Source organism: Ailuropoda melanoleuca, chromosome 7 (genome assembly GCF_002007445.2).
Source record: "Ailuropoda melanoleuca isolate Jingjing chromosome 7, ASM200744v2, whole genome shotgun sequence".
Lineage (NCBI taxonomy): Eukaryota > Metazoa > Chordata > Mammalia > Carnivora > Ursidae > Ailuropoda > Ailuropoda melanoleuca.
In genome coordinates this window covers 80,489,314-80,515,904 of record NC_048224.1, presented here as the reverse complement: position 1 = coordinate 80,515,904, position 26,591 = coordinate 80,489,314, and the positions used below count along the sequence as shown (strand labels likewise).

Below are 26,591 nucleotides of genomic sequence, written 5' to 3'. Positions count from 1 at the left end.
CCACTAAAGTCACTCCAAGGAGGGGTCGTCCTCCCTCCAAAGCCTGAGCCCACCCAGAAGCTCTTACCTGAACCTTCCAGAAGGGGAATGATAGCATTTTTTAAAAAATTTTTTATTTATTTTAGAGAGAGAGATGGGGGGGGAGAGAGAGAGAGAGAGAGCGCGTACGTGCAGGGGGAGGGGCAGAGGGAGAGGGAAAAAGAGAATCTCCAGCAGACCCCCACTGAGCATGGAGCCCAACAAGGGGCTTCATCCTATGACCCTGAGATCATGACCTGAGACAAAGTCATGAATGGGTCCTTGGTGAACCCACTGAGCCACCCAGGTGCCCCAGAAGGATAGCATTTTTGAAGGATAGCATCTTCCCTAAGTTCCTTAGGGAAATGCGATCTGGTCATGGGAGTTGTAAAGGCTGTGGCCCACATGCATCAGACTCACCTGGGGTTGACTGCCAAAAATATGATTCCTGGGCTCCACCCCAGACTGGATCTCAATTTCTGGGGGGCAGGCCTTAAAACCTGTATTTAGAACATGTTTTCCAGATGATTTTTATGCAAACTAAATTCTAGAAAACACTCCTATATAATAACAACAACAACAACAACAAAAAAGCACTGGGATAGAAAGCAAAGTCCCGATTCTATTTCCAGTTCTTCCACTAATGGCTAAGGGCTTGAGGGACCAGCTTGAGGCTCTGTCTCCTCAGCGACAGAAGTAGGGACCTAACTAAAGAAGCCCCGTTGGCAAGTGTTGCAAGGGGAGGGATTCACAGCACAGCCTCTCATTCTCCCCAAATTCTCCCCAAATTTCCTATACTCTTGACCCTTTAGCACCTTCAACATGGGTAAGAGTTTAAGAGTTACATAAATAGTTTTTGGAAACTTTTTTGTTCATTTCTGTATATGTTTTAGCACCTCTTCTGGAATATGTTACCTATCATTTCCTGGCACTTTAGCCAAAATTTCCTTTGAATAGTTTGTTACATCTCTATAGAACCAAGTGAAGTACTTAACCAATCAAACTCTAGTACTTTGTGGATAGTTATTGTAATTAGAATTTCAAGCTCCGTTGAAGGCATATTCCTACGCAGTGTTTCTTGCCGAGAGTGTCTTTGGCAGTGGGGATAGGAAAATTCCTCATTGTAAAGTATTTTCTAAAACTTTTATGATTTAGCATCTCTGGCCTCACGAATCCCTGCACTGCTACCCGGTCTGTGATGACAACGCAAAATTACCCCACCATTTGCACACATTCCAAGAGAGGCAGTTCTGCTCCGTTGAGAACCACTAGTTGTTCAACTAGGACACGCTTAGCTAAGAGGTTGTGAGTTTTCACGAGCAATCAGTACAAATTACTTCTTTACATGGGGGCACTCCCTCTGCGTCCTAGTGGAGCCTCAGCCATGAGATTTGCTGAGGGAGCCTGGCGGGCTCAGCGTGAGAACGCTCAACGTGCTTGGGCTGAGAACATGATTTTGCCGCTCGAGTTACCTTCTTTTATCTGATACTTTTTACTGATGACCCTTTGGCTAGGAGGAGGATGTTCCTGTGTTGGATAATATTTGGAGTGTATACTACTTTATTTTTTGTATGTGACTTTCTTCCTATTTAACCAGAGTCATCCATTTCCTTTAAAAATTAGAATGCACATAGGAAGACTCTTTATTCAGTTTTGGCTTTCAAAATAGATTCTTAAGATTCATTTCAGAAGCTTTATGAGCAGTGGGAGAAGAAGAGAAAGAGAAAAAAAGAATAATTTTCCAAAGGGCAAAACCCAGAAAAAGCAAGGATGAAAAGAGGAGGCGTTGCCAGTTAAAGATTACAGGGGGAAAAAAGCATGCACCAGCTTCTACTCCGTCCCTAAATCCCAATCAAGAATGGTAAAGAGATTATCAAAAAGATATACGTCCACAGGAACAAAGAAAATAAGAGAAAGGGCAATAACAACAAAATCTTGAAAGCAGAAAAGCAGATGGATGAGCAGAGCTGACTTAGCAGAAGCAAAGCTGAATTTTACACTGGCAGTGGGGAGCCAAGAACCAAGCCGGTTTACACGGCAGCGCCACCTCCCTCCCCCAGAGACTCAGGCAGTAGCAGGCCAGACACTCCCTGAAGCATAGGTAAACGGGGAGCTGATGACAGGAAGACCGATGGAAGTCTTTTGAAGAAGCAAACTCCTTGGGGCACCTGGGTGGCACAGTTGGTTAAGTGTCAGGCTCAGGTCCCGATCTTGGGGTTTTGAGATGGACCCCCCCCTCCCTGGCCCCGGGCTGGGCTCAGTGCGGAGTCGGCTTGAGACTCTTCCTCTCCCTCTGCCCCTCCTCCCTGCACATGGGTGTTCTCTCTCTCTCTCTAAAATAAATAAATAAATCTTAAAAAAAAGAAGAAGAAGCAGCAAATTCTTAGACTTTCTCCCCCAGTCAGTGCAGCCCGGAGGCTGCTGTTTCTCCATTTCACAGAGGAGTGGAAATTATTCTTTGGAGAGGACAAAACTCAGGATCCTTGACCTAGAGACATTGGGTGGAGCTAAAGATGATGATTCCTTGGAAAATGGGCTAAAAAGTAAAAATGTACATTGAAAGAGTTGAGCTACTCTATCCCACCCCACCCTAGTGGTAGCCAACATCCAAGATGGCACCTAGGGATTCTTCTATGCATGCCCTGAGGTAGTCCCCTCCCACAGCAAATAGAACAGATATGTGTAACCAGTAGAGTGTGTGAACATGACAAAGAATGACCTCTGAGACTATGCCTTCTATCTTGCTCTCTCTTCAATCACTCCATATGGGGGAGGGCAGCTGCCATGTCATGAGGACACAGGGGGAAAAAATGAGGCCTGCTGCCAACAACTAGCATCTCTCACTAGGCATGTGAGTGAGCCACTTCGGAAGCCGAGCCTCCAGGCCCAGGTAGAAGCCCATAGACCTAGACCCACATCTCACTGAACTTTCGCGAGAGACCTGAGCCAGAACCACCCACTTAAACTGTCTTTGAATTTCTAACCCACAGAATTTTGTGAGATAATTTTTTTAAAGTCATGAGGTCTTAGAGTAATCTGTTAATGCAGCAGCAGGTTAATAAAACACACACACACACACACACACACACACACACACACACACCTCACATACCCACACCTTTTCTTCCCCAGCAAAAGAATTCTGCTCCGAGAATGCTGGCAGCCAAGCTTGTACCTTCTGCACAAGACCAGAAGAGCTTTCTCAGGGAAAATTGACCATTCCAGAAAAGCAGGCCTTAAAGTGTAGCCCTGGGGCCTCAGCTATGTACACAGAGCTCCCAGTTAACTCTGTATTGGCCCTTCCTTAAATGTGAACAGATGTCCAAGGATCAGCAGGCACTTTAGGAAAGCCTCTAATATGACCTAGGCTAAAATTAGCAGGTAACTGTAACTTGGAGGAAATAGAGACTATGCAGGAAAGATAAATTATCTTTAACACCTTTAGAGAAATAAGAGAAGATATTGAGTCCTTGAAACAAGGATAAATAAAATGCTAGGAATTTTTAGAAAATCAAAAAAAGAATTACTGGCAATATGACATGGCAGGAATAAAAAGTTCAAGAAGTGAGTTGGAAGATAAAGCTGAAGAATTCTCTGAGAAAGATGAGCACAAAGACAAGAAAATAGGTCAGGGGAAGTTATAAATATATACATACATACATGCATGCATGCATAAAAGCCTCATCCAGGACTGCCATCCTCCAAATAATGAGACCTAAAAAGAAAAGGAGAAGAATGCAGAAGAAGAAATTATCCAAGAAATAATTCAAGACTATGTCCCAGAACACAGGTTTGCAGATTGAAGAGGCCACGAGTGCCCAGAATGGTGGATGAAGATAACTCCTCCCAGGCCTGGGATTTCAGAACACGGAGGGCAAAGACAACATCCTGAAAGCCAAGAGGGACAGAGGAAGAGTGATGGGAGAGGAGAGTAACGCACAGCAGATCAGCAATCAGAAGAGCTGCGGAGTTCTCCACGGTGGCCCAATGGAGGACCATGGAGCAATGACGTCACCAGCCTGAGCGAAGCCATTTCCATCCCTAAGTTCTGTACTCGGCCACACTGTCCAGCTGGAACTGTGTTCTGGGTAATGGTCCTGGCTCTGCAGTCACCAACCCCAATTCTGTGGCTTTCAGGGGAAATCATGTGAGCACCCTAATATCCTTCAAAAAATACCTTGTCTGATTAACTAGCTCGAGTGGGTTTTGGCTTTTTTTGACTAAGTACCAGAACAAGACAGAGAGTAACTGTCTTGTTTAAGGCTTTATTCTCAGTACCTAGTGGATCTTGGGTACTTAGTGCCCAATACATGCTTCATGATACAGGTGAGGGAGGGAATGGATGAATGAGGGGAGAACAGTTCCCCTGAGGTCAGACACTGTGACCCCTTGCTTCCCTGAGAGGAGTGTGGGAGCCCCGTAGGTGCTTCCAGCCCTGCCCCTTCTCAGGTTGGAGCCACGTACCCAGGTGTGCATCCAGGCCATGCAATTCCAGATCCAAATGGGGGTGAAGGAGAGACACCGCCTTGATCTATGGAGGATGCCACTATGATAATCTCTTTAACTCCAGAGAAGGGCGAATCACACGGATGACGTCCCTAACTCCTGCAGGCGGGTGCAAGCTCACCTCACCGCTTGCTTTCTTATTTTTTTGGCCCATCGTGAGCCCCTCCAGCCAGAAAGGCTGGCTTTGCTCATGCATCATGACTGTACTCCCGGTGCCTGCCTCCCTTCTCGTCCACGGTGCAAAATGAGCTTTGAAGTAATATACAACAGCGCTTGGCAACGGCCCGACGGGGGCTCGATCGCTAGAGGGGCTGTGTCACTGCACACCGCGCTGCACTTTTGCAGAACTCAGAGCTGGTTGCTTAGCAACAAAATGAGATGCTGGTTTAACTAGTTCTAGATCCACATTTCCCTGATCAATGTGGAAGAAAGACCCCAGTGAAGCCTTGAGACAAGAGAATAATCACTAATGCTGGTTGAGAGCTCACTCTGCCACAAGCACTGTTCTCAGCACTGTGCACTGTTTTATACTTAGTGGATCCTCACAGCAACCCAGTGAAGTGACGCTAGTATTAGCTTCCATTACAAATGAGGAAACTGAGGCACAGGGAGCACAAGGTGACACCACCAGTGAGAGATGGAATGGGGATTTGGACCAGGTCATTTCTGCTCCCTGTTCAGTAACCACTCTCAGACGCCTTTCCCTTAAAGCAGCTAAGACAGAAAGCTCTGCCCAGGGACAGAGGTGTGTTTTTTAGCCCCATAAAAAGTTAAGCTAGGCTTCATAGACCCCGTTGATGGCAAGCCCCTTACCACACTTGAGATATTGCCAAGAAGATATTCTGATGAGAGTTGCCTTGACTCTCTCTACCCACCTCACTCCAAACTTGGTAGGATGTCAGCCACGTTAGAACTTGGACCAGGGGGTCATTTCTTGACCCCGATATCCCCAGGGCTAAAGCTGGCTCAGGGAATGGGAATCTGTGGCTGGGCAAGGAACCTGGCTGGGAACAGAAAACTGGAAGGAAAGAGTCTCTTTGCAGAAGGTGCTGCCATGGCGGGGTGGGGGGGGTGGGGGGGTGACCACACCCCTCCCCAGGGCCCAGCTACAATTTCCTGATAAGCCCCGGCTGGTGCTTGCCTATGGAAAACCAGCCAGGACACATTTTTTTGAAGCCCACGGGCACGAGATTTGTGGTAGCCAGCTGACTCTTCCTCCTAAGACTCAAAGGTTTGTTTAGACCCAGGTTCCAAAACCAAAGTCTTTTACCTCTTCCCTGTTTTTATGTCATCTTGGGTCTTCAGCTCCCGGTAACTCTATCCCAGCTACATTTGCACTGTCTGCCTCTCATCAGTTGGGCTGCTGTTCCCTAACCCAGATCTCTGTTTCTACGCCAGGGCCTCTCTGACTAACCTCTTTCATCCTCAGCCCTGTACCACCCCTCTAGTTCATTCTTTGCAGCTCTCCTGGGAGTGCTCCGGGAAGGAAGGGAGCCAGAGGGGCACCAGGAACCATTTGCCAAAGCATTGGCCTCTTGGCTTCTGGAACATTTCCCACATCCTCCCTAGACTCTAACTTGACCTCTTCCCAAATTATATTCCCTTTTAATAGTCCCTGTTGGATTTCCCCTTGAAGTATGGTCAGCAGCGCACTGTCAGCCCTGGCGGCCTTTCCAGGGGTCCTCAAGCAATGAATTCAGGGAGTCATGAAGTCATTCCCTTAGTATTTCACCAGTTGGAAACTGAGCTTCATTGTGAGAACCAGAAATCCTGTCAGGTTCCTCCTTAGGATGTATCACAGGGGCCAAGGGCAGGCTGCCCCCAGATGTGCATATTAAAAGTACATATTAAAAGTACTTTAAATAAAAATTACTTAAGAGCCCGCCTATGCAAGCAGGGCACTCAGACCCTCCTCCATCCGCTAGAAAGCGGGAAATGAATCTTCCATGTACCAGGAGGTGAGAGACAGCCTTATCTCCGGAGATGGGAAATTCAGGGCTGTATAAACAACCCTTGTTACTTTCTACTAATTGACTCCCCCAGCCCGAATTCTGCTCAGAACTCCTTACTAACTGAAGCCCCCAAATTAAATTTTCCTTGTCCTGTCAATTCCTCACAGATTTATTGTCTCCTTATCTCCTTATCAGAGCGTACAAACTGCCTGTCTTCGTCATTTCTTTAGATCTCAATTTCATTATTGGGCCTCCGTGGGCAGGCAATAAAACTTTGGGTGTTTTCCTCCTGTTAATGTGCCTCATGTAAATTGAATTCTTAGTCCAGCTGGAAGACCTTGAGGGTAGAGAAGAGGTTTTTGCCCCCTTCAATGTGTTCGGACCTACACATGCACCAGAGATTAACCCATGTTGGTTAAGGCTCGTTTAACTCTTTTTCATATCATTTGCATTTATGTTATCATTTACTGTTAACTTCTATTATTGTGATGGCTTATAGCCTCATTTCTAAAACTGAACCATTGGCTTCAAAGTGGCTTATAAATGGAATGTACTGGAATGGAGATGATGTTTTGGGGAGTAATGGGTGATGAGAAAGCAGGTATTGGAGGGTCTGGAAAATCAATTTGAAGAGTCTAAATTTATTATTAGGTTTTGGAGAACCATTAAAGGTTTGCATCTGTTTGCTTGCTGTTGTATGTGAAAATGTCTTTTGCCATTTATCAGCCCAACTAGGTCATGGAAGATGGGATTCTGTTAAACAAACCATCATTTGTTGGCAGAAGACTCTGCTGAGTTTGAGATGCAAGCTGGAGGGCAGGGGTGGGGAGGGAGGAGCTCCTCTGAAGGCTAAGAAAAAAGTCTTTGCCATTCTCAGCTGGTAGTGACTTCAGAATTTCTACCCTGCAGGGGACTGCAGATTCAGGTGGGACAGAGGCCTGAAGCCAAAGCCCCTTTTTCTAGCCAAAACCTGACCCTCGCCATTGCTCCCAGGAGTGATCTGACGAGTGGAAAGTGAGCAGCAGAGATGGAAGAGAGAAAGGAACACGACAAAGTACAGGTGGGTTCCATACGAGTGGCACCGGGGGCCCCTCTCTTGGCTTCTACCTGTCTGTCGCCAGTTTATCACTTACATACTATGTGGCTCAGGACCACAGAAGATTAAATGTGATCATCGATGTAAAATGTCAAACACATAGCAGTTCCTCAATAAATTTCTACTCCCGCCCTTTCCTCCCCCGTCATGTAATATGTCCCATGACACTGTAAGTTCAGGCAGAGGCTTTGTCTGGTCCATCTTTGGCTCTTCAGCTCCTTCAGCAGAACCTGGCTTACAGTAGGTGCTCAATAAATGCTTGTGTTCGTGAGAGAATGGACCATGATTAAGCCCTTCTACCACCCCTGAACGTTACGTTTGTTTTTCAATTTCCTTCGTGATAAAAATCACCACAACAAATATATTTGTTCCTATTTTGTATCATTTCTTTTGTCTAGACTCAAGGAAGTAGAAATAGAGAGTCAAGGGGTAAATTTCCCTAAATTATTTTCTGATGGGTCTGTATGAAATGACCATTCTAGCAGCTCTGTATAAACGGCATTTGTCTTACTCCTTGTCTGAGAAACTCATTTTCCACCTATGTGTCTCTTTTATTGCTCACACCAAACACTTAACTTATGACATTTCTGGTCACCCAGTGTGACCAGGTTTCCCGCACCCCAAGCAATTTTCCTCAACACCAGCAGGGTGACCCACAATTTAATTCACTGTGACACTGTCTACCTGGGGAAGGCATCAGATCCCACAGGTTGAAGGCTCCGTCCCACAAACTGCACCCCCTTCAGATGCCAATCGCACATAGGGGGTCCCCAGGCTACTCACAATCTCCGTCTGACCTGGCTATAAATCAGAGGTTCTCACAACCCCCTCCCCAGTTTCGATAATCTGCTAGAGCCATTCACAGAACTCAGGGAAGCCCTTAGTCACATTGACCAACTTCTTAAAGAATATAATAAGGATACAGATGAACAGCCAGATGAAGAGACCCACAGAGCAAGAGCTGGGAGAGCTGTGAGCACAGGAGTTTCAGTCTTTGTGGAGTCAGGGTACATCGCCCTCCCTGTGTGGATGTGTTCCTCAACCTGGAAGCTTCCCCCAAACCCCGGGCTATTGGGGTTCAATACGGGCTTCCTGACCTAGGTGTGTTCTACTCTTAGCTCTGTTCCCAGCCCCACTCGCTCCCTGGAGAAGTTGGGGGCAGGAGGAGTGTTGATAATTCACGCTTCTAATGATGGCTTGGTCCTTCTGGAGACCAGCCTCCCTCCAGGAGCCAACCGGGAGCACATCCAGAGTCAGCTCAGTGGAATGAAAGAGGTTTCTATACTTTTATCACCTAGGAAATCACAAAGGTTTTAGGAGCTTTGTGCCAGGAGCCAGGGGCAGAGACCAATACTTTTTTTTTTAATCTCACAACTACCCACTCACTACCTTTGAGTATTGCCATTCCAAAAAAAAAGGTGCAAATCTATGAATACGGGGCTTTATTTTGGATTTTAAATTTGCAGTAATTTTACTTGTAAGACTACACATTTTCTAGTGATTGTTTACTAGTGTTTTTCTCTTCTGGGTGGATTGTCAGCTCACTTCCTTTGTTTATTAAACTACAGGGTTTTTAGCATTTTTCCTACTAATGTGTACGAAGTATTTACACACTAATGATCCTATCTCCTGTCTTCCTGCTGTAAATTCTTTTCCCATTCTGCTGTTTGTCATGTTATTTAGATCCTGCTGTATGGTTTTATTTCAGTTATACTGTGGTCACTCTTAATGTTTAAAAAACCTGCAGACACACTTTTTTTTTTCTGGAAACTTTATACTTAGAAAGTTCTCCTCCATACACAGACTTGATAAATATTTACTTCTATTTTCTTCTGGTTTTTCCCCTCCCATAGTTTATTTTTAAGTATGTAACTCTTGAATGTATATAAAATTAAATTAATATTTAGTACTGGAAGGAGGTAAGGACCAGAGATGTTCTGAACTGTTAATTAGGAATTCCCTCACAATATATTAAGTAACTCTTCCTTTTTCTTTGTTATATATTAAATTTGTATGTAATCTGGTATCTGTATCTCTTGCTTCTATTTCACGTTTTAGCGTGTTAGTCAGAATTTCCAAAAGGACATTGCATAAAAGTTGGGCTTCCTGGTTTTGTTCTGGGATCTAATAATGGACTGATTCCCTCAGAGATTCAGGAAATGTAAGGCTTCCAGCAGAACTTCCCTCAGCCAGGCAAGAGAGGCCCTGGCTGTGGGCCCCACGGCTCACAAATATCAACGGGCAAAAACTGGTTTCTGTTTTATTTCAATCTCAGTAGAAAGATTTTTGAGCTTTGTAGCAGATTTGGTAAATGGGAATTACAGGAGAGGGAGCTGAGAGCAGAAGCAGGTTTGGGGGCTGGGAAGGGAAGGTGAACAACGAAGGCCCAGCCTCAGTTTGAGGGAAGAGAGACGGTGTAAACTCAGGAGTTCTTGGCAGGGGGCCTCTCCTGTTCTCGTGGGCTGAGAAGCAGAGAAAAACAGTCTGCTGGGGGCATCACAATGCCGGATTTCGAGCTGTACTACAAAGCTGTGATCACAAAGACAGCATGGTACTGGCACAAAAACAGACACATCGACCAATGGAACAGAATAGAGAACCCAGAAATGGACCCTCGGCTCTTTGGGCAACTAATCTTTGATAAAGCAGGAAAAAACATCCGGTGGAAAAAAGACAGTCTCTTCAATAAATGGTGCTGGGAAAATTGGACAGCTACATGCAAAAGAATGAAACTTGACCACTCTCTCACACCATACACAAAAATAAACTCCAAATGGATGAAAGACCTCAATGTGAGACAGGAATCCATCAAAATTCTAGAGGAGAACATAGGCAACAACTTCTATGACATCGGCCAGAGCAACCTTTTTCACGACACATCGCCAAAGGCAAGAGAAATAAAAGATAAAATGAACTTATGGGACTTTATCAGGATAAAGAGCTTCTGCACAGCCAAGGAAACAGTCAAAAAAACTAAGAGACAGCCCACGGAATGGGAGAATATATTTGCAAAGGACACCACAGATAAAGGACTGGTATCCAAGATCTACAAAGAACTTCTCAAACTCAATACACGAGAAACAAATAAACAAATCATAAAATGGGCAGAAGATATGAACAGACACTTTTCCAATGAAGACATACAAATGGCTAACAGACACATGAAAAAATGTTCAAAATCATTAGCCATCAGGGAAATTCAAATCAAAACCACACTGAGATACCACCTTACGCCAGTTAGAATGGCAAAGATAGACAAGGCAAGAAACAACAATTGTTGGAGAGGATGTGGAGAAAGGGGATCCCTCCTACATTGTTGGTGGGAATGCAAGTTGGTACAGCCACTCTGGAAAACAGTGTGGAGGTCCCTTAAAAAGTTAAAAATTGAACTACCCTATGACCCAGCCATTGCACTACTGGGTGTTTACCCCAAAGATACAGACGTAGTAAAGAGAAGGGCCATATGCACCCCAATGTTCATAGCTGCATTGTCCACAATAGCCAAATCATGGAAGGAGCCGAGATGCCCTTCAACAGATGACTGGATTAAGAAGCTGTGGTCCATATATACAATGGAATATTACTCAGCTATCAGAAAGAACGAATTCTCAACATTTGCTGCAACATGGACGGCACTGGAGGAGATAATGCTAAGTGAAATAAGTCAAGCAGAGAAAGACAATTATCATATGATTTCTCTCATCTATGGAACATAAGAACTAGGAGGATCGGTAGGGGAAGAAAGGGATAAAGAAAAGGGGGGTAATCAGAGGGGGGAATGAAACATGAGAGACTATGGACTGTGAGAGGCAAACTGAGGACTTCAGAGGGGAGGGGGTGGGGGAAGGGGATAGACTGGTGATGGGTAGTAAGGAGGGCACGTATTGCATGGTGCACTGGGTGTTATACGCAACTAATGAAGCATCAAACTTTACATCGGAATCTGGGGATGTACTGTATGGTGATTAACACAATATAATAAAATAAAATTTAAAAAAAAAAAACCAGTCTGCTGCAGGAAAAAAAGAACAAAACACACTCAGAGACGGAAGAGGAGTAAGGGCCAGGGCCAGGGAACTCCTGGCTCCTCACAGCACGTGGCCCCCAGCCCCTGACCTTCCACAACTAGGCTGCTCTCTGAGGTACTCCAGTGTCCTTACAAGACTTTCTCTGTTGTACTAACGTTAGTTCAAGTGGGCTTCTATTTCCTAAACCTGACGAAGTCTCAAGGAACAAGAAGTGCCATTGTGCGCGATCTTGGGGTCTCCACCGTGGACTGGATGAGCTGTCTATGTGTCGGCAGAAGCAGCCCATCAAACAAGGTATTGGGAGCAGGGCTGATGACCCTGAGGGGTTCCCGGTGTTGTCTGAACCTGCCAACAGAGAAGTTAACAATCAAAAATTTCTAACATGCGGAGGAAGATTTGGAGGATGGGTTGACATTAAGATGAGTGGCGGCAGCATAAAGGCAAATGGAAAGTGTATCCTTCACCTCGTACCACCCCCCAAGCCTATTTCCGCCAGGATTTTCAGATCACCTGTTTTGTGCTGGGCACTGAGGTGAGTGAGACTTAATTTCCGCTGGCTGTAGTAGGAGGTCAGTGAGCTTTACAGAGGGTGCTCTGGAGGGTGGAAAAGGGTGAGTCAGCCCAACAATGGAGTCCAGGAAGAGCTTTTTAAAGAATCAAAAAGGAAGGGATAAAACATGGCATGAAGTCATTATGGAAGCCTCAAGCTGACCCCCTCACTGACAGCAGCAGTCTGGCACTCCAAATATCCTCATGGAATGACTGGAATTCCGTCCTCCTTCCCCTCTACTTGGCCTGATCCAATGTGCTGTGGTGGGAGGTGGGGGGATCAACGAAGCTGTGGGGGATCAACGAAGCTGTGGAGTATCTGTTTTCAAGCTTAAATTTAATTTTAGAACATTAGTGATAGAACAAGTATGGGTAATAAATAGTAGAGTCTGTGGTCTTCGTGAGTGCTGCTTTCTGGAAGGTAGTGGGTGGTCCCAGTAATTTTGAAGCTCCTAGATTGTTGATTTTTAAACTCATTTCCTTCTACCCCAAATCAGTTGAAATACTTGAAGAGACCCCTGTAATTATCCCCCCCCCCCGGATGTTATCACCCGGAGGCACGGGACTGCAGTAGTAACAGATGCGGACGTAAGAAGTGGTTGTTTTTTCACAGCCGGTCGGGACGTCCAAGAGATTAACTAGTGATGATACACATGGAAATCCTAACTTCCAATGCTTATAATTTAGACAAGCAGATTGCTCAGCCCGAGAAGAAGGATGCCAAAGGTGATGGCATGGCAACACATATTCTGAGCTGGGCCCAGGTGACCGGACAAGGCAGCAGGAAAGGTAGCAAAGCTGCAGTCCCAGGGGTTTAGACAGCACACGCCTGAGCCCTGCAAAGAGTGCAAAATTCCTTCTCTGCCCTCCAGGACCGGGAGAGACTGTCAGCCACCAGAAACAGCTCTCACATTAAAAGCCTGATGTGTATAGAGGACACGATGCTCCCCATAGTTCATTTCTCTCCTTTTTAATAATGACTTTTGTTTTTATCAGAGAATGGGAAATGAAGGAGGGGCTAGACAGGTGGGAGCGGGAAAGGAGGAACTAGAATTCAATCGATCTTGATGTTATCGAGAGGGGGGGAAAGAGGCGTTGGGAGAGGCTGCGACAGTTTCCAGGACCAGAGCAGAGTCAGGAACAGGTGAAGGAGTGGGGCGCTCTGAAGAGGAGGGGTTCAAGAAATTAAAGACAACAAGAAAAGAGGATTTAAAGCGTTATCAGGCATGGTGTGGTGGTAAGAGTGGGTTATCACTAAATCGGCTTTCCAGCTGAATTATGCAAAGGAAAATAATAAGGAAAAAATTATTTTACATTGTTTTATACCATTGAACTGTGTGTCTTTGAATGTGACATTGTTCTCAGACTGAACTACATGAGTCTCTGATCTCATTGGATTATGTAAGTAGCCCGTCATTTCTGCATCAAAGCCTCATTAAATGTCTAATATGTGCTGAGCACAGTGCCTGAGATTCTGTGACTGTGTAATTTTGTCACCTTTGGGTGTGTTCAGTAACGAACACACACATTGCCAAATGTATGCTTAGTGACATTTTGGAATTGGACTGCTGGGCGGGCCTTTATGTTGCTGGTGCCTCTAATTTCTATTGAAAGAAAAGCTGGGGAAAAAAGACTGGGACCAGACTGGGGTTAAAAAAAAGAAAGAAAGAAAAGCTGGATACATTATCCCCAAATGTAAGGGGACTCTGTTGTTGCTTCTGGAATAGTTTATTGAAGTGTTAGCATCCTGGATGATTTTCCTTACATTGCCTTTGACTCTGGTTTTATAAGTTACTAAAGCAAAAATTAACTTCCTAAGAATTAAAAATCAGACAGGTAGAAATATCGAAACACGGTCAGGATAGGTCACAACCCAGTTTCATTTTTGAACTAACTCAGCAGGTATAAAAATGTGGAAGGAACACAAGAGTGGGGGAGGGAGGATGGAGAGCCATGAAGAAACTTCCACAAACACAAGTGGAAAGTGATTTCTGAAATGGTGGAACATGCGTGATGGTTCTGTTCACTCTATGAAAGTGCAAATATTACAGGCTTCTCATCAAACCAGAAGAGAAAAAGCATGAGCAGTTTACACCGCCGATGGCCGGGACACTTCAGCTGTCCCTTTACGTGGCCCAGGTGAACGTGAGAGCCGCCCCCTCCACCCATGTGGGCTCTGCTTCCCTTGGTACGTCCGTTCCTTTGTCATGTCATCTACTCTCCTTCTATCTTTGTAACGAAAATATTTGTCGATGACGTCAAAGTAAAAATCTGTGTTGTTGTTTCTCTAGGTGAGAAGTGTGGGGGAAATATTAGCAGCCTGGAGCAATCAGGGGTTTAATCACTATCAATTAGTGATACCAAGTATTTAATCCCTGTTGATTACTGACCAGTATTCATATAGTACCAAGAGAGACAATGATGTGGTCTCAGGCCGGAATTTTGCCACGGTTATGGTTTGCCTATTGAAAAACCTCCTCTCCCATTCCCCTAAAATTGCCACAGTAAATAAGGGAAGTGACCATCACGTGTGTTGAGAGATGTACAAGATTAAGGATGGATCTCATGTTATCATCAGATGCGGAATCAGAAGAGGGGAAGTTGGTTGCAGTTGGGTCATGAGAGCTCTTGGGGTCGTGGTCTGAGAGCAGCTTCTGTCCCTCAGCTCTGTGACTCTATTCACCTGCTCCCAGGCTTAGCTCTCTCCTGCGTGCAATACTGCACTCTCCAGGGCTGACTTGGTAATTAAACAACCTGTGAAATGTAGTTTTGATAACCATAAAGCGCTGTACTGGCAAACGGGGGACAGGGGAGGGATCCAGGATGGACGGAGCTTCTGGACATTGGAAGCAGACCGGCTTGCCTGTGATTCCTGACTCCTCCACCTGCCAGCGGTGTGACCTCCGCAGCGTGTGACGAAGCTCTCGGACACCGGAGCCAAACTTCCTGCCTTCGAATCTTGACTCTGCCTCTTGCTGGCTGTGGGAGCTGACAGGTTACTCTGTGTCCCTGTTTCCTCATCTACAACAAGAGCCAAGCACAGAATTTACCCGAAAAGGTTTGATGAAGATTAACTAAGCTGATACATGTAAAACATGAAGGACATCTCTTGGAGCATAATAAATGCTCGATGATGGTGATGAAGATGATGAAATTTGCCAAGCCTCTGTCTCCTTGCTAATAAAATGGGGACAATACTATCTAGCTCATAGAGCTATCATGGGATGAAGTGTAATAATATTTCAGCACCTGACACAATGCCTGGGACACAACAGATGCTTTCAGGAGCCGTTGTGATTGACTCCATGAGTCCTATTCTATGCCAGTCAGTGTCAATCATGGTAATTTCACCCCCTTGCCACTGACAGGTTGAGGAATGAGCTCCTGACCCATTTCTGTCCAATAAGGTTTGAAGTGTGCTAGAGGCTGCCATGGAATCTTTCATCTGTCCTAAGAGAGAGCCACAGGAAGAGACGATCTGTAATTGGTGTCTGGATGTAACACCATTACGTATGTGATTCTCACATAGGCAACAATGAATGACCATATTTCAAATTGGTGAATGGCAATAAATTACAGTCAAATAAAATTTCCTGTAGACCAAAACACTTGTAAAGAAGCTTGGGCACGGAGCTGGCTCTCATCCTCTTACAGAAGGAGTTTTCCCTGATGGATGCTTCCTGTTCTTATGGAACTAGAAGCCTTAGAAACACATGCTTATTACCTAAACACAGGATCCCAGTTTTGAGTCTCTGTCCTGCCTGAAATCAAGCCAAGCAAATAAATGTCCAATGAGAACACGTGATTTTTAAAGATTTTATTTATTTATTTGAGAGAGAGAGAGTAATAGTGAGAGAGTGAAGGGCAGAGGGAGAGGGAGAAGTAGACTCCCTATTTAGCAGGGACCCAGATGTAGGTCTTGATCCCAGGACCCTGAGATCATGACCTGAGCCAAAGGCAGACGCTTAACCGACTGAGCCATCCAGGTGCCCCGAGAATGACAAGTTTTTAAAACTACGGCAACCGGCATATAAGAAATTTGTCTTCTGCCCCAAATAAGAACCTGAGAAGATGAGGCTACTTGAGTCACTCAGCTCCTGTAGGAAGAGCCTCTGAATCTTTAGAAGGTTTTTCCTGAATGTTCAGCTCCTCCACCTGGTGCCTGGACCTTCAGTGGAAACTATCTTCTTTCTTAACTGTAAGGCTTTCAGTCTCAAGATACTGGTTTGGGAGAGTGACATGGGTGATCTAGAGAGAGAAGTGACTAAGATTGATGCAGGTGACAAGTATCCAAATGACTACAGACTCGGACAAAAGGAAAGAAATACTGATGGAGAAGTTTGGGTTGAAGAGCCAGTAGGCAGAGGACTTCGGATTTAGTTTTAAGTAACGTTAACTCTCAAGTTATTAAGCAATAATATTTGCATTTGTCGAACAGTTCATATAAGCCAGGCAATGTTCTAAAGGCTATACATATATTAACTCATTTAATCCTCTAAATACTTCAGGGATTTATATTATTCCCAGGTACTTACATTATTCCCATTTTACAGACAAGGAAAATAAGACACAGAACTGTTAAGTGACTTACTCAAAGTCACACAGCTAGCAAATGGCAGAACTAAGATTTGAAGACAGTCTATCTCCAGAACTAATGCTCTTAACCTTGCCACCTGTGGCATCTTCAAAAACTAAAGATCATTTTTTCTATAGATGTAAAGCTTTCTAAATTCTCTATATTATTCTTATTTCAAGTCATAGTGTGTGGGGGACAAGGCCACAAACCAAATGCTGTGTCTCTCCCAATTGGATGGAGGTCCCCAAATGTGGGGCATTCTACGGGGGGTGGGATGGTGCTGTGGGTGCTGTGGGTGATGAAAGAATTCACCCAAGGTAGAAAAGAGATAAGGGTTTATTGAATACACTGCAAGGGAGCAGTGGGCAGGACAGCAAAGGAGAGACTGTCTTGGACGAGCAGTGGTAAGGGCAGAGGGAGGGAGTATGCGGACGTACAGAATTTTCCCTTTTTTGGTAATCTTAGGAACTGTGCCTGGCTATAATTGGTCAGTCAGGGTCTATGGCTATTTCAAGGTGGGTTGCCTAATGAGCTTGTTTGCATTGCCTGTTTGCACTCAGCTTGTGGTCACTGTGGGCCCTTTTACCTTGGTCTACATTCCATTGCTCAAGCCCATTGCCTAAAAGTGGCCTCTACACAAAGCTATTATAATATAATCCATGACAAGCAAAGACTTTGGCCAGTATCTTGGAGTTTACTGCCACGAGACTCCATCTGTAATAAGTGTCCGGTTACTGAAAATTTCAGGCTGGCAAATGATTAAGTGGTGACATCTGAAACCAACAGTTTCCTGTCCTTGTGAGAAATAATCCTGAGACCAAACAAACATAACGTAGCCACTTGCTCCAGGAAGTCTGTGTTTCTGGAAGATAAGCTTGTCAACCAACTAAAATAGCTAACTTATCAAGACCATTAGCCAGCCCCTCAAAACTAACTTCAAAATCGTCATTTGCCAGGCTCACCAATCCAAAACTATGACGTCAGAAATTCCAGCCAATTCCAACCAGGTCTCCATTTGTAAGACCCACCTTAAGGTCACTCAGCCCAGGATCTAAAGCGCTGCCCTACAGATCGTCCCCGTATTTTCCCTTCTCAGACACCACCTCGTCTCTACGAGGTGGGGTACTTCCTCATTTCAGTGTCTCATAAACTTGGCTTTGCTTGACCTATAGCTTTGTCTGGTGGTCTTTTGGGGAGCATTAGTTGACAGTGCAAATATCAACTGTTTCCACTGGGAGACGTGCTTTGGCTGCAGAAGTCTGAAGAATGGAGCCCCAAACTGGCAAAGGAGAATTGGGGTAAACAGTGATTCAAGCCTTCCCGGTGTTAGTTCTCTTGCAATGTTTTCTTTTCTTGAACAACAAGTGATGAAAAACCTTTGTGTTTCAAAATTAAGTCCCTCATTCTATAAAACCTGCTTTGCTAGCTGAGAGCTCAACCAGGTCAGAGAGAACATTCCAGACAATGGTTGTTTGTTACCGAAAGTCACTGGCTTTGAGCTTGAACTTTCTGCTTCACGTTAATCCAGTAATGCATAGCCTTATGTGGCTCATTTTCTAGCCTACTTAAAGGGAATTAGAGGTATTTGTTTCCATAACCAGACCAAAGCAGGAGGGAAAACTGAGTCTGCCGGGACAGTAAATTCTTAATGGCTCCGTCAATGATTCTCTATCCCCTACTTTCTTCTCCCATGTTGGAGGCTTTCAGGCCCAGGGGCGCACAAACGGCTGCTGAGTGGGAAGTCCTGTTCACCTGATTGCTATCCTCCCCAGCAAGCTCTTAACTCGGAAATGCCCAGCCATCCTACCTTTCTGGGACAGATCTGAGTTTAGTTCTTTTCGTTTCACCTTAAAAATATCTCTAAACATATACACACCTACGTAAATTTACATAAATGATAAAAATGTGATCATATTAGCCACGTTGTATTTTTACTCGATACAACCCTCTTAAAATCTATTTTCTCCTTTACAGCTCCTACCTCTGCAACCTCTCTGTTCCCCACTGTGTCTCATCAGTCTCTGTCCCCATCACCTTCCAGGCAGCCCCTGTTAACAGCCCTTATAATCATACACCAGCAGACTTGTGTTATCATGGGGCGCCTGGGGACTCAGTGGGTTGAGCGTCTGCCTTCGGCTCAGGTCATGATCTCAGGGTCCTGGGATTGAGCCCCGATTTAGGCTCCCTGCTTGGTGGAGAGTCTGTTTCTCCCTCTCCCCCTCCCCCCACTTGTGCTCTCTCACTCTCTCCTCTCTGTCAAATAAATAAATAAAATCTTCTTTAAAAAAAGATTTCAATGGCATTAAAAAAAAAGACTTGTGTTATCATTGTTTATAATCACCTTATGCATGCTTTCCTGCATCTTGCTCTTCTCACACAATAACATTTTATAGAAATCCCTCCAGGTAAATTGGTACGGCTCGAATTCCTTCTTTTTCATGGCTTCATCGTCTCTGGTGATGAGTATCTCACCCTGACTTTTGAACCATTCTCCCACTGAGGGCATTTGTGTGTGTCCAGGTGTGGTCGTTTGCCACTATGATGGTGCTGTGCTAGCATCCTTGGATACATGTTCTTTCTTTCTTGAGAGAGAGAGAGAGAGCGCACGCTGGGGGGGGAGGGGCAGAGGGAGAGAGTCTCAAGCAGACTTTTCATGGAGCACAGAGCCCGACACGGGGCTCAATCTTATGTCCCTGAGATCACGACCTAAGATGAAATCAGGAGTCAGACGCTCAACCAACTGAGCCACCCAGGCGCCCCAGACATATGTCCTTCCTTACTGTGGTTTTCTAGCTATGAGTTATGTCTTTCTTTTTTTTTAAGATTTTATTTATTTATTTGACAGAGAGAGGCAGCGAGAGAGGAAACACAAGCAGGGGGAGTGGGAGAGGGAGAAGCAGGCTTCCTGCCGAGCAGGAAGCCCAATGCGGGGCTCGATCCCAGAACCCTGGGATCATGACCTGAGCTGAAGGCAGACACTTAACAGCTGAGCCACCCAGGCGCCCCGAGCTGTAAGATATTTCTTAAGAATAAATTGCTGAGTAGAAGATGTGGAGGCCGCTTTCAGGCAACAGGCTCAAGAGGTAGAATGGAGAGCAAGGCAAAAGGGTCACTTATTAAGTGACCCACCCTGAAACTGTGGTCCTAAATAGCCATGTGTTACATCCAGGCACAGCTACCCAAAAAAGGAAAATTCCATAAGGCCCCCTACTCCCTTACTTGGCCCTATAGCTGTGGCTTCTCTTACCTCCTTGTCTCAGACAGTGTCTCTCTCTGCTGTCCTGCCTACCCCTCCCTTGCAGTGTATTCAATAAACTTCTATCTCCTTTGTTCGGCCCTGGGTGAATTCTTTCCCTGCCTGGGTCACTGGCCCCCACCCGATCGGGTTGCTCCACATTTGGGGGTCCCCATCCAACTGGGAGAGACCCCATAGAAGAGTGTATTTTTTAAAACATAGACATTATCAAATTACTTCGCTAAAAGGCTATAGTATTCACACTTTTCCTCATATCCCCCCTGTTATGGACTAAATTGTGTCTTCCCCAAGTTCATATGTTGAATCTTTAACCATAGTGTGAATATATTTGAAGATAGGCCTTTAAAGAAATAATGAAAGTTAAATGAGGTCGTAAGAGTGGGGCCCCAGCCCAATACGATTGGTGACCTTATAGGAAGAGAAGGAGACCCCAGAGAGATGCCCATGTGAGGACACAGGAGAAAGTGGCCATCTGCCAGCCATGGAGAGAAGCCTCAGGAGAAACCAAACCTGCCAATGCCTTGGTCTTGGACTTCTAGTCTCCAGACTGTGAGATAATTAATTTCTCTTGTTTGAGCCCCCCCAGTCTGTGGTATTTTGTTATGACGACCTTAGCAAGCCAAGGCACTCCTGAACCATGCTATGTCCTGTGCACTCCTTGTTAAATTTATTTTTAGTATCTCATAAGTTTTGTCACTGTATGATCATTTTGGGGGGGGAGTAAATTTTGAAAATTTATATTTTCCCAGGAAATCATTCTTTTTTTCTGGTTTTTCAAAACAATTTTTTACCATTGAGTTGTCCATGACATTCTTATAGCTATTGGAAAATTTCCTGTATTTTTTAAATTATAGTCCCTTTCTTATTCCTTCTTATGTACTTTGGCTATCTATGTTTGTTTAGTTTTTAATCTTAATATCACAATGGTTTCATTTTCATTGATTGGGCTTCTCCAATTACCAGCTTTAAAAATCTACCATTTTTTTCTATTAGCTTTTCTCTGCTCTTTCGTAAATTTTGGTCTTAATTATGATCAATTTCCTATGAAGAGCTATTTAACACTTTGCTTGAAGTTTTAATAAATGCAGTAAAAAATAAAATAACAAATGCAAAATGGAAACAATATCAAGCTATTTCCTTTTTTGCTGGTAACGAAATTATATACTTGGAAAACTAAAACTCTAGTTTGAAAAAAAAATTAATTTAAGATGAGATTTAGAAAAATGGCTGGGTAGAAGCTAAATATGCAAAATCGAATATTTTCTTTGTTTTAGCAGTAAGCAGCGAGAGATATAAATGAGAAAACTACTCCATTTTCTCTTTCTAGTTTATTTTATTCTACCTTGTTCTTTTTGTAACTTTTAAAGACCCTTGTTGCCTCCTCTCCTCATCCACTTTTCTTTCCTAAGCCTCTGATCCTGCCCTGGAATCCTCTTCATTATATTTGAACATAATCTGTTTCTTCCTTGACTTCTCATCCTGGCTGACGCACATCCTCTCCCCACCTGCCCTTCACTCTCTCTCTCTCTTCCCCACAGTCAAAGCAAACTAAAATACATCTTGAAAAAGTAAACTCCTCTTCATTTATTAATTTTTTAAAGATTTTATTTATTTATTTATTTATTTATTTATTTATTTATTTGACAGAGAGAGAGAGAGAGAGCAAGTACACAAGCAGGGGGAGGTGCCGAGGGAGAACCAAGCTCCCCGCTGAGCTGGGAGCCCAATGCAGGGCTCGATCCCGGGACCCTGGGATCATGACCCGAGCCAAAGGTAGGTTCTTAACTGACTGACCACCCAGGTGCCCCAGTAAACGCCTCTTTAATTTCAATTTGACTGAGTCAAAAAAAATAGCTGGTGTAGTTGGTATATATTTTTAATTAAACCTGCTGTCAAATATAGAGAAATATAGAGAAGTTGGTATATATTTTTAATTAAACCTACTGTCAAATATAGAGAAACGGTTCCCAAATATTTACTGACACCTATTATGTGCGGCCAACCGTGAGTGGTGCATGGCCTTCCCCTAGGTAAGCTTGCGGATGGGACAGTGGTTTTCTATGGTCTCACAGAGGGCCTGAGGGACGTGGAAGGGCTGGGAGAGCAGGGGACCCCAGCCTCAGACTTCTGCATTAACCTTGGCAGTTCTGCTCTCATCTCTGTAGATCAGGACACGATGCAAATATCATCCCATGTATTTTTCTCTTCCTTAATTCCTTTTTATTATATACCCTTTCTAACATAAAAACTGAACCATGAGTCTGAGTCTTCAGCTCCAGGGAAGAGAAAACCTAAGAGATTACGGCATGAACAAAAGGCCAAAAGTAATATTTTTTATTCTCACATAGGCTCCCAAAATTCAAAGCTGAGGCAGGAGTCTTGAAGGCCAAAGTGTTTTTGATTTGGAACCATCTCAAAAGAAACAAGTATGTTTAGACTCAAGGATGTTTAGTGGCAGAATATGCCACTCCAAAATGTGCCTCGATGGCACACGGGTTATTCTGGCATTCCAGAAATTGTTGGAAGTTTATAGAAATTTGCCAACACCCTCATGGTCCAACTATTATCTTTAATTGTTTTCTGCTACAGAAATAACAGCATTTCCCTACAAAATAAACTTTCATCAGCTCTTTAACCGTGGCTAGTTTTTTAAAGACTTTTTGTCATTTACAGACAGGCATCGTTTTACTTTGATGCTTTTGCAAAAGTGCTTCATCTCTAGACAGGTTCAGGGAAAAGACCCTGACAAGTACCCCCGAATATAGACTGCTGATAATTTTAAGCTCAAACCTCTGAACTGGACCAAAGACTGGCCTTGAATCTCATTGGAAGGGACCACACCAGGTCCTCCTCACTCTCCAGACCACAGTCAAACTTGGGGGGGGGTGTCTCGAACCTTGGGTCCCTATCTCCAGACTCTTGGAACTGCACAGCTGTGACAGATCAAAAATTAAAATTGACGAGGGAGGTTTCTCCCCAAAAGCCGACTGCATGTGGCAGACAGCCCTCCCAGGATCACCTCCACTATGAAATTTGTATTCCTTCTGGCTTTTCACTATTTGCTTTTCCTCTCTGTTCGCACATGGGGAGACGATGCTCCTTAACCCTGGCAATTATCACTAGATCTCCTGGAAAGGCCAGAGCCACACAAACAAAGACCCCGGGCTTTCTTGCTAGGGTGGTCATAGAGAATAGAATTGTTTTAGATTAGAATTGTTTTAGATTACTTCGTGGCCGTACCAGGATCAACACCTCCGGTATCCTAGCAAATGTGAGAAATTCACAAACCAGCCCCTGGCTAGAGCAGACTATACCCTTCAGGTGCATCCTTTGATTTCTTTGGTACCAGCTGGTTTGGCTTGAAGGGGCCCTTGCAAAGGAGCATACTTCAGTCTCGTGGTACGATCCTCCCTCTCGTTGTATTCTCCCTGGTGGGCTGTGTGCTCTCAAAGGTCTTAAATCCCTGCGCAAAGCCATCAAAGATGACCAGACAACAAGACAAGAACAATTTAACCCCGATGGTGACTTGAGAGTGGTGTTAATACCAAATTTGGGGTCAGTCTCTCATGTATGAGAGGATGACCGAAAAGGGGGAATTGTTAATGAAACAAGGAGCCCAGGAGGCTGAGGTGGTTCTAATGCTTCAGCAGCTCATGTAAGCAAAGCAAAACCCAAGCCTGGAAATGCCTCAAGGTTACAAAATCAAAAGCTCAGGACTACCAACCAGAAACAGCCAACTGGAGTTTTCCCAAAGATGGCGATCAATTACTTCAGCTATGGGCAATCAGATAATGTCCTTGCTTTGATTTCACCTGTTCTCTGGAAAAAGTCTCTCCTCAGCTTCTGTCTGTGGAACACTCCTAACCACTTCCGGCTTGACACTGTCTGATTCAAATTGATTTTTATTCACAAAACGTAACATTTGTAATACGCCTCAGTTTATCTTTTAACCACATTAAAAACTTCTGTTTGTTTTTCTCTTGTAAATCTGTCTTTTATTACAGGGAGTCTCAGCCAAGAGCTCAGAAGGGTAGAGAGAGAATTATTCTTCCTTCCTACAATGTTTACCAGCCAGGACCTAAAGAATTTTAAATCTAGATTTTACAACGTGATTCCAGAGCCACACAGAGAAGAGATTTAAAAACAAACACAAAGACAAACACTTCCTGGGTCAGAGGGCAGAGCTGGGAGGGAAAGCAGGAGGAGCACCCGGGCTGGAGAGGTGTCCCTCCACCCTGAGAAGGAGGAAGAATCTTAGAACAGTGAACTTGCACAGTGAAGCCCCCAACAAGGCCTGCTCTGGCAAGCTGCCAGGGAAAGGTAGCAGTGATGGAGGAGGGGGTGCGGGGTAAAGGGGTCTTCCAGAGTCTGGGAGTGCCCAGCGAGAGCGGCTGTGAGCAGAAACCAGTCATGCAAGCCCCCAGAGTTGAGGGCACACAGATTTCCTTCGGAGAATGTCCTGCACAAGTGTCTTGGGGTGGAGGTGAGGGCCCAGGGAAGGTGGCACATCTCTCAGGACGAGCTGTAATGCCGGAAGCAGCCAAGTTGCTGACCGGACGTGAACCTAAGTCATGGTCTTCTGTTTGGGTCCTACGTGGAATGCACTGCGTCCATAACCCGGTGATCATTCAACCAGCTCAAACCAAAGGAAAAGCACACACCCTTCCCCCTCTCCCCCATTGTGAGGTTCTTTCATTCTCTTTCTCTTCAGCCTTGGACATTTCTGTCAAGGAGCAAAAATTACCAAAGGAAAAACCTTGATATTTGTTTAGAGCTCACAGTTTGCAAACCACTTTCGAATTGATTATTTCAGTTGATTCTCTCCTATAAAGTCTCATTCCTGTGTAGGGATACTTGCCTCAACCATCAGACGCCTATTTGCCAAAGGGCACAGAGCAAGGAAAATTTAGCAATTTCTATGACAAGCCTAATTTAATGTTCTTTCTGTCCCCAAACAGATTTGCTAAGGAGTTTCTGGTTTTTTACTGATTGCACTGGAGCCAGAGTTTGTAAACTCTGCCTGGCAAAGGCCTGGGGATTCTAAGAATGTGCCTCAGGGTCCCCGGGTTGGGAGGAGTGGGGTTGGGAGGGGTGAGACGGGATTGGGGAGAGGCAGCATGGAGACCAATTCAAGAAGAACAGCTTCACTTCCCCAGCTGTGTGTATTATTTTGCTCAGTGATGAGACATCTGCAGAAAGGATTCAGCAGGGGTGAGTTGGGGACAAGGGCCCACTCCCACTCTAGGGAAACAGAAGGAGAAAGAGGCAGGGCCATGCCCCATTCATTTTCCAATTCCCAGCTTCTGGTCCTTAATAGATGCTCAAGTAATGTTTTTGGAAAGAATCTTTAGAGGTAGAGAAGGTGAATCTGATTGTTGTTGAGGAGTGGGGTAGGGGACAGGGAGCGGATTGGAATGGAAAGTCAAATAAAAGCTTTGTAAGGTCAACATTCTTGAAAAATATTTGTAAAATTGGGTTAACCAAAATTCTGAAGATTGGGGGGATTCATATTGTGCTGCAAAGTCATTTTGAGGGATTTTGCTTTCTCCCAGTGGCAATACAGTTTGTCCCCCCCGCGTCCCCCCCCACAAAGGCTTATTTTTAGGCCAGAGGTAGAAGGGGTGGAAAAAATGTTTGTCAGGGAGGGAATCAGAAAGATTGTTCTTTCCCTACGTCATCTGAATCCCTGCGGCAGCCACGAGCTCTGCTGACACTGAGGGAGAGCGGGATTAGGCTGGGACTTTTGGAAGATTGAGGTCCTTTAATCCCATCAGCCATCTACGGTTGTATCGGTTTGTGTTCACTGAAGCCTGGAAGCAAGAGCCCCCACCCTCCAGGACGCTGCCTTCTCCCTCATCACCGTCACCCCATCCTGACACTTTGGCATCAGGGTATGAGCCATGCCCCCAGGTACCCCAGCCTTGAGTGTCGGGGACATAGATGGCCTACCCACACTTTCAGCCTCGCCTTGGACAGTGGCTACATCTCTGGCACAGGTCTGCCACACCGCCCCTGCCCTCATTCTCTCATTCTGCCCCCCAACCCCTCAGCATGGTCTTTTCCCACAGTTGGCAGCTCCTGCCTGGCAGTCCAAACCGCGGGGCTTTCAGGCAGCCCCTTGCGCCAGGCCTACTCTCGATAGTTCCAGCTTTCCTGTGAACGGTGTCTGAGAGCTCAATCTCCTCCCCTTCTCCCTCCTGTCCTAGGAGTGGTGGCTTCCTGCAGTTGTTCATCTCTAGGTTTTCACACCCCCTCCTGGTTTCAGCTCTTACAAGTCCCTGGTAACTAGCGTGCTGTATTCAGTTCCTTCTATTAAACTCTCTGCCCTGGGATCTGCTTTCCGGACTGCATCCAGACGGAAGCACAAGGGTTAACCCAGGTCTCGGCGAATTTGTTCACAACTCTTTCTACTGTCCGACAAACAGTGTTTAAGTCCATCCTTCCTTCTCCTTAAATTGTAGGCACACACTCATGAAACCCCCACCTGTCTTGCGGCAGTAATGGAACAGCCCCGCATGGGCTTGGCACTAAGCTTCCTTCTCAGCATTCACAGAAGGGAAGGCACCAAGGAAGACCTTCTTGAGTGAAGATGAGCTTAATTTGCTTTCTT

General features: G+C 45.0%; 1 protein-coding gene across 1 annotated transcript in view; it reads left to right on the top strand.

Moving 5' to 3' along the window:
• CCDC70 (coiled-coil domain containing 70) overlaps positions 1–21,645 on the top strand; it is a 38,851-nt gene extending 17,206 nt beyond the window's left edge. Inside the window, exons 2-3 of the transcript XR_002142366.1 lie at positions 7,386–7,536; positions 21,629–21,645. The gene's annotated coding sequence lies outside the window, so the exon portion shown is untranslated. The remainder of the gene's footprint in view (positions 1–7,385; positions 7,537–21,628) is intronic.
• The last annotated feature ends 4,946 nt before the right edge of the window (positions 21,646–26,591 follow it).